This window comes from Cervus elaphus, chromosome 4 (assembly GCF_910594005.1).
Source record: "Cervus elaphus chromosome 4, mCerEla1.1, whole genome shotgun sequence".
NCBI classification, from domain to species: domain Eukaryota; kingdom Metazoa; phylum Chordata; class Mammalia; order Artiodactyla; family Cervidae; genus Cervus; species Cervus elaphus.
In genome coordinates, this window is record NC_057818.1 from 63,902,204 (window position 1) to 63,911,021 (window position 8,818).

At 42.8% G+C, this 8,818-nt stretch overlaps 1 non-coding gene across 1 annotated transcript; it reads right to left on the reverse strand.

Annotated features, from left to right (window-relative positions):
- Window positions 1-1,634: 1,634 nt before the first annotated feature.
- LOC122692908 lies at window positions 1,635-1,741 on the reverse strand. Its single transcript, XR_006340722.1, has one exon. It is a non-coding gene; the product is annotated as a U6 spliceosomal RNA (small nuclear RNA).
- Window positions 1,742-8,818: the final 7,077 nt, after the last annotated feature.

An 8,818-nucleotide genomic window follows, 5' to 3' on the forward strand; every position in this document is an offset into this window, starting at 1 on the left:
GGCCGGAAGCGCATGTACGTAGGGGCGGGGCCAGTGGGGGCGGAGCCTTGCCTCCCACCCCCGCCCCTGTCGATTTTGGGTCTGTTGGTCCTTCTGTCCAGCTGTGCTTCCTTTCTCTCCCTTTTGATGCCTTTAAATCTCTTTGACTTCCTCTGGAGCAGAGCTGCTTCCTGCCTGTTCTAAGTTAGTGTTTCACACAACTTAAGGCAAAAGAGAAGAATTTTGAGAGCTGCCTCTATGGGAAGCCGAGATATTTTCAGCAAGTTGAAAAACAGGGAAAATTCAAAAGCCCTTTATGTGAGTGTGTGAACATGGGTGTCTCCTCAGTGACGAAAAGTAGACTGTAATCACTCATATGATCCGTTGGGAGGGAGCCTCACTAATTGTAACCAGAGACCTGCTTACAACAGGGCAGCTGGCTTTTCTCTTAGGAAGTGAGTCCAGAAAGAAATAGGGAGACCGGAATCCACGTTGTTGTTTATAACGTAACCACAGAAATGGCATATGGTTACTCCTGCCAGAATCTGTTGATACTCAGATTGCCTCTGTTAATTGTTGTTGCTGCTGCTGCTGCTGCTGCTGAAGCAACCAATTGCCCTGCTTCTTCCAGGGCTGAACCAGTTTCCAAGAAGCAGGACTTTTTGTGCTAAAACTGGGCACGAAACTAGGCAAATGGGGTGTGTGGATCACATCCACTGCTTGCACTTAGCTTCCCAAACACCCTCCCCCACTGTTGGCTTTCTTTCCTAACCACCTCTTCATCCAGTCCTTGAAAGGATAATCTGGAGAAGAGGTAAAACAAGGCAAGAAAAACAGTGAGAGGCCCACAGACAATTGTATCCCAAGAGAGTGTACCTTTCTCTTTAAATGTGAGATTAGCAACTTCCCTGGTAGTCCAGTAGTTAAGACGCTGTGCTTCCACTGCAGGTTACGTGGGTTCAATCCCTGGTGGCGGAGCTAAGATCTCAGAGTTGAAGATTTAATCATTTCTTACACAGAAAGCATTAATCATTACAATATAAAGGAAAATGTATGTCAAGTTGATAAATTACTTATTAAAGAAAATGTGTTTAGGAGCTTCCCTGGCAGTTCAATGGTTCAGACACCACCTTCTGATGCAGAATTGCCATTCCTTCCCTAACTGGGGAACTAAGGTCCCACATGCTTTGCGGTGTGAACAAAAATGAAAAGAAAATATGTTTCTTTTTTTTCTTTTTTTTTTTTCATTTATTTTTATTAGTTGGAGGCTAATTACTTTACAATATTGTAGTGGTTTTTGCCATACATTGACATGAATCAGCCAGGGACTTACATGTGTTCCCCATCCCTATCCCCCCTCCCACCTCCCTCTCCATCCCATCCCTCTGGGTCTTCCCAGTGCACCAGCCCTGAGCACTTGTCTCATGCATCCAACCTGGGCTGGTGATCTGTTTCACCCTTGATAGTATACTTGTTTCAATGCTGTTCTCTCAGAACATCCCACCCTCGCCTTCTCCCACAGAGTCCAAAAGACTGTTCTATACATCTGTGTCTCTTTTTCTGTTCTGCATATAGAGTTATCGTTACCATCTTTTTAAATTCCATATATATGCTTTAGTATACTGTATTGGTCTTTATCTTTCTGGCTGACTTCAAAAAATATGGAATGCTTCATGAATTTGCGAGTCATCCTTGCACATGGGCCATGCTAATCTTCTCTGTATTGTTCCAATTTTAGTATATGTGCTGCCAAAGCAAGCACAGAAATATGTTTCTCAAGTATCTATGGGTGGGGACTGCTGGGAGCCAGGACACAAGATCCCACCCATGACAAGGTCATGAGGAGAAAACCTGACAAGCAAGGCAGACCAGGATTCCAGGGATTTTGAAAAGCTGCCCCCGGCGCTCACCTTATAGATGATAGCTGTCTTTCTGATGCTTGCTTTAATAGACTACTCTCTAATTTCTGTGACACAGGCAGAAGGCCTTTCCCGATCTCTTTCCAAATAAGAATCAACTTAGAACTTTAATCAGTATGTCTCCTGGGTGGTGGTAACTTAAGAGATTATCCAGGATGAAAGGAGTGTTTCAATTTAAACTCCTTTGCTAGCATTCTAGTTTGTTTAGCAAATGCATCCATTCCCTTGGTACTAATATGCATGACTGCTCATAATACCCTAATCATAAATAGCATAAAGAACCTGATCATATAAAGGCCCTAATAGACATAGAGTCCTTCAGGGAGTGAGGAAGCCCTATTAGAAAACACAAGAAAAATTATTCTAAAAGTGGCTATTGGGTTAACATTTGCTTGCTGTGTTTTTGCTCTTAATGTGCTAAGGTTATGCAGTGGAAACCATTGTTAATATAGTTAAAGGTCTAGAAAAATAAGAGCTTAGCCCTAGTGTGGTAACAATGAGACGGTTGTTAACTGTTAGCCAGGAGTGCTAGGCAGAGGCTACCTCACCGAAGCCGCAGAGTCTGTATGGGGTAAACCTCTTAGATAAATTCAACTGACAACTTCTGCAAAAGAATTGACCTTTGTGTTAACAAGGTTATATTTCTACTATGTTGTGACATACTGTACTGTTGCCCTATGAGACTACAACATTTCTGTTGAGGTCACCACAGAAACAGAAAATAGGTTTACATTCACCTGACTCGCAAAACATGACAATAGGCCCCAAGGCCAGAAGATAATGTACAAGACCGTCATAAACAAAGAAATATGCAGAAAACACCCTGGTTTCATGAAGGACAAGTTGATGTAATGTTAAACTATCTTCCCCTTAGAAATGTACTACCTTAGGGTATAAAAGCTACGGTAAAAAATAAAGCATTGCCAGAGAGAGAGATAGAGAGAAGACACGTGAGACCAGCCTTGATAGGGCCAAGTCTGTCTTTTACTTTTTGACAACCGGTTTTATATCCTCTCACAGAATGTTTTCAAGGTGCAAGATGCTTACTCATGATTACACAGGATTAGTATTACATCATTTTGTTTTTTAGGAAAAGCAGGATGTTTTTTGCTTTCTAATTCTATAGTAATTCTTAGCACATGATCTTCTGGCCTTGGGGCTATTAACATTTTATGCAGGTCAGATGAATGTAAACCTATTTTCCCTTTTTATGGTGACCTTAACTGAAAGGTAACAGTCTCATAGGGAAATAGTACAGAGTAGAATGATATTCTTGTTAAAACAAAAATTAATCCTTCTGCAAAAGTTGTCAGTTGCGTTTATCTAAGAAGTTTACCCCATACTGACTCTGCGACTTTGGTGAGGCAGCTTCTGCCTAGCACTCCTGGCTGACAATTAACAACCATTTCATTGTTACCACACTAGGGCTAAGTCCTTATTTCTCTAGATCTTAAACTATATTAACAATGGTTTCTATAACACAACCTTAGCACATTAAAAGCAAAAACACAGCAAACAAAACACAGCAAGCAAATCTCAACCCAATAACCACCTATAGAATAATTTTTCTTATGTTTTCTAATAGAACTCCTTTACCCCTTAAAAAGGCTCTATGTCTATTAGGGCTTTTATATAATCAGGTTCTTTATGCTATTTTATGATTAGGATATTATAAGCAATCATGCATATTAGTACCAAGGGCATAAATGCGTTTGGCTAACAAACTACCAGTAAAGGAGTTTAAATTAAAACACTCCTTTCACCCTGAATAATCTTATAAAATACCACCATCTGGGAAACTTATTGATTAAAGTTCTAAATTGATTCTTATTTGGGAAGAGATCGGGAAAGGCCTTCTGCCTGTGTCACAGAAATTAGGGAGTAGTCCATTGAGGCAGGCATCAGAAAGACAGATATCATCTTTAAGGTGAGTGCTGGGGGCAGCTTTTTGAAACCCCTGAAAACCTGATCCGCCTTGCCCGTCAGGTTTTCTCCCTTATGGCCTTGTCATGGGTAGGGTCTCGTGTGTTGGCTCCCGGCAGTTTCCTACTGAAAACATCCATAGTTGGCTGATTTGGGTCAGACCATTTTCCAAAAGTAACTTCAGAAATGGGTTTCAGATGGCAGCTATCAGGCATAAAAGCATAGTGTGTCATATTCTCTAATTTGAAAATACTCTCAAAATTTATAGTTGTATAATTTCATTTTGTAAATATGTCATTTTCTTTAAATGTGATGTTTCAGAAATCTTGACTTCCACTTAATACTTTTAATGTCACATTAAATAACAGGTCAGTTTATGATTTGGGATTAGTGATGCTTATTTTGTATGTCACACCAGTTTATCACACACTATTGTCTCTAAGTATCATAGTTTAGGTTATAGTCTTCCATGACTGGTAGATGTTTTTTCAATTCCTGTCAAAAAAAAACAATTAGTATTTCTGTCACCAAGCAAGTAAAGAGCTTAGAGTGCATTTGGAAAACAATATTTGTCAAAAAAAATTTAATATTTAAAAATTTTATTTTTTAATTGAATGATAATTGATTTACAGAATTTTATTCTGTCAAACCTCAACATGAATCAGCCATAGGTATACATATATCCCCTCCCTCTTGAACATTCCTCCCATCTCCCTCCCATTGCACCCCTGTAAGTTGATACAGAGCCCCTGTTTGAGTTTCCTGAGACATTCAGCAAATTCCCTTTGGCTACCTATTTTACCTGTGGTAACGTAAGTTTCCATGTTACTCTCTCCATAAATCTCACCCTCTCCTCCCCCTCCCCATGTCCATAAGTCTATTCTCTATGTCTGTTTCTCCATTGCTGCCCTGCAAATAAATTCTTTCATACCATCTTCTTAGATTCATCAAGCGGGGTCAGGTATACTGTAAGCGATTTAGATACTAGGGAGAATCGATCATAAGAAACATCTAATTAGAATGAGGCTTCCCACTATGGTGAGATAACAGACAGCTAAGCGCAGCTTCTGACCCAAATCCCAGTTCTGGGGTGTGGCTGAAGCTGGTCCTATAGTGAGGAGCACAGCAATAATACCAATCAGGGATAGGGGCCAGGGTTGACAATAAGCATCCACTGGTATCTTGATAGCCAGATCATCAAGCTTCCACCGTGCTTTGAGCAGCCAGCTGCCAGAATGCGGCTGGAGCAAGGCTGAAGAATTCTGAAGCTTCTGCCATGCGTGGTCTAGTCAGCTTTCAGAGCGACTAGAGCAGGGTGCAGCGTCTTTTGTGGGTGAGAGCCATTGTTTTTGGAACCAGACCTTGACGGAGTTTCTGGGGTCCATAACTGGTTTCCACGTATCCTCATCACAGGAAGCTGCTGCCTTCTTGACCCTGGTGTGGTGGATCCAAGGGATGATGCCTGTAACTTTAACAGCAGTAGGGGTTGCCAGGACAATCTTGTGAGGGCCTGTCCCAACTGGCTAACATGGTTCTTTTTTCCAATCTTTAACCCATACCTCATCTCCTGGCTGATAGGCATGAACTCAATTGCCCAAAAGAATGGGTGTCCTTTCTAAGGTTTCTCAGGCGATATGGTGGAAGACTTTTCCCAGGTCTCCAGGTCAGCTAGTTATTGGGGGTTCCCCTTGAGTTTTCCTATCACTGGGGGTTTTCTCCCATATAAGGTCTCAAAGGGAGAATAGCCTGAGGACTCAGGGTGCATCGGGCTTGGAGTAAGGCTGGGGGGTAACATGTTGACCCAAGATAACTGGTCTGACAGTTTAGCTAATGTAGTCCTGAGGGTAAAATTCATGCCTTCAACTTTCCCTGAGCTTTGAGGCCTATAAGCAGTGTGAAGCTTCCATTTGATTCCCAGTGTCCAGGATGAAGTTTGGATTATCTGAGACACAAATGCTGGCCTGTTGTCAGACCCTATGGAGAGAGGCAGCTCATATCTCAGGATCATGTCTCTTCACAGAGCCTTGGCCACTTCTCGTGCCCGTTCAGTGCATGTGGGGTAGGTTTCAGCCCATCCCGAGTAGGTGTAGACTACCACAAGGAAATACTTATAGCCCCTATAGGGCTTGACTTCAGTAAAGTCCACGTCTAGACCTTCAAAGGGCCATGTTCCAATGGTCAGCACCCCTGGGTTGGGTCTTGGTCCTTGGCTGACGTTGTTCTGAGCACACGTCACAGAACTAGCACTGATCTGCACACACAGGGCTGGGAGCTTAGGAATGAAATAGAAGTGGCTCAGGTAGCTCACCAGCACAGGTTTTCTTTAAGGAGTTTTCTCAGGATGTTGTTTTACCAGCTGGATTTCTATATTGCTGGACACAAAAAGTCTTTGATCTGGGAGCTTCCACCAGCCCTCTTCTTTTATTCTTCCCTCATTTAGAGCCCATTGATCTTCTTTCTTGGTATACCTTGGGGACGGAGGCAATTCTGCTGCCAAGAGGACCTTAAAGATTGACCCGAGGTCCACTGTGGTGCTCGGTGTGGCAACAGTGATAGACTTAACTTTTGGAGCTCCAAAATCACAGCAGATGGTGACTGCAGCCATGAAATTAAAAGAGGCTTGCTTCTTGGAAGAAAAGTTATGACCAACCTAGACAGCTTGTTGAAAAGCACAGATACTACTTTGCTAACAAAGGTCCGTCTAGTCAAAGCTATGTTTTTCCAGTACTCATGTATGGATGTGAGAGTTGGACTATAAAGAAAGATGAGTGGTGAAGAATTGATGTTTTTGAACTTTTGTGTTAGAGAAAACTCTTGAGAGTCCGTTGGACAGCAAGGAGATCCAACCAGTCCATCCTAAAGGAAATCAGTCCCGAATATTCATTGAAAGTAATCATGCTGAAGGTCCAATACTTTGGCCACCTGATGTGAAGAACTAACTCATCAGAAAAGACCCTAATGCTGGGAAAGATTGAAGGCAGGAGAAGAAGGGGACAATAGAGGGTGAGATGGCTGGATGGCATCACCCACTCAATGGACATGAGTGTGAGTAAACTCTGGGAGTTGGTCATGGACAGGAAGGCCTGGCGTGCTGCAGTCCATGGGGTCGCAAAGAGTCATACACGACTGAGTGACTGAACTGAACTCTGTTCTAAAGAACTGAATTACATCAAAATGTTAAGTCATCACTGCATTTCCCAACTTCCCTAAAATCCCAACACGAAACTACATGCCAATGGGAGTTAGGACAGGAATGACTCCCCTTGTTGGCTCTCACACAGAGAATATTCTCAACAGTTGAAAGTCACTAATTCATGTTGAAAATTCATCATGCTCCATAGAAAGTTAGGATGCAGACAATGGAGAAAAGGCTCTGGGACACAAGAAGTAGTCTAAAGGGCAGGTCTTCACTATTATAAGAAGAAAAGGAAGAAAATAAGATGATAACAAACACCCCAGATATAAAAATTAGGAGCAGAGAGCTAAAGGCTTGCAGTTTCTCATTCTAGGCATTTCAGGAGGAAAAGCAGACACAGTCCCAGACACAGGACAGGACGTTTACCTGAGAAGCTGCCATTTCCTCATCTTCTTCCTCCTGCTCTGTCTTCTCTGGGGATGTTATGCTGCAAATGAACATCTGAGTTTTGAGAAAATACCTTTGAGAGCATCAACACAGCTCTTTAACCTGCAACCACTGCACTTATAGACAGGACTTTGAAAAGCTGAGAAGGAAAGCTGTCCTCTCTCTCAAGAGAGATTCAGAAACAATGACGTCCTACTTGGAGACCAGCCTGTGAACTTATTTCTTGATTGTTCTCTTCTCAGAGAGAACTCCTAACCTTCTGCTCAAACAGATGACGTGAGCTGACTGACTTCCCCTGTCCAAATCCAGCTAGATCAACCGCACGGACTGAAGCCGGGCCTCAGCTCTTACAAATGAGACAGCCACATCCAGGAGCCACATCCTTAACCCCGGCCTCCCCTTAGAATCCCCTGAAGCACTTCCTACAAAGCACACTGATGCTCCCACAGGACCAAGAGAACTCTGTGGGGAGGGCACTGAGAAGGTCATTGCTGAACATTGGTCACGTGATCCTGATGGACACCACTTGGCTAAAGATTCTTTCTGAACCATTTTAGTGAATAGAAACCCCTGGAATTCAGGTCCCCACTCTAAGAAGGTATGAATCTGCAGGTCTACAGTGGGGCCATGAAATGAGTCTTTACCAAGTTCCCTGTTTTTTCTGATGTTTCTTCCCCCAAACCCACGTTCAGGAGTCCTGAGGTCGAGTCCTCACACTTACCACACCTGAGACCTCTCTGTAAGGGAGGATTTAAGGGGGGATTTTTGAGAGATGTCAAAGCTAGAATCAGTCAGAGAAAGTACTTGGGGTTCAGCCTTTGTACATGACCCTGGGTGAAGTGCTCTGGGCTCCCCAGGCTGAGTGTGGATTTCTCCATTCAAACCAAGATAAGCAGGATTCTGGTGAGCTTTGTGAGGGTGTCATTGAAGGGGGCCTGTGGAGTAGAACCTGGGGTTCAGTAAGACTGCTGATCTCGAGGAAGGTGGCCTTCTAGTGCAGGTGCTCACAGGACTGGCTGGTGTGAGTTCAAGGACCTGTAGGCTGCCTCCTTCCCAGACAGATGCTAAGGCAGCAAAATCAAGGAGCAGCTCAGGGAAACTGTCATCAAAACTCTGTATTGTATACAACAATACTCTGTATAATTCTTCCTTTTAGAATCATCACAGTGTCTGAGTAGCTACAAAATGGGAGAGGAGATACAACATAGAAATAATGGAAAATATATGAAGGTATGAAACGTTTAAAGCCAGCAAGTGAACTAATTTCCACATGTGCCATCTCTCTGTGCTACCAAATACTTTTTTTATGGTCTCTTCACGACACCCTTAAATAAGGTGGGAGAGGTTAATGGTGGTGATAGGTTAAACACTTCATTCATTACAGTCAACTGAAACACTAAAAACCATTCACTTT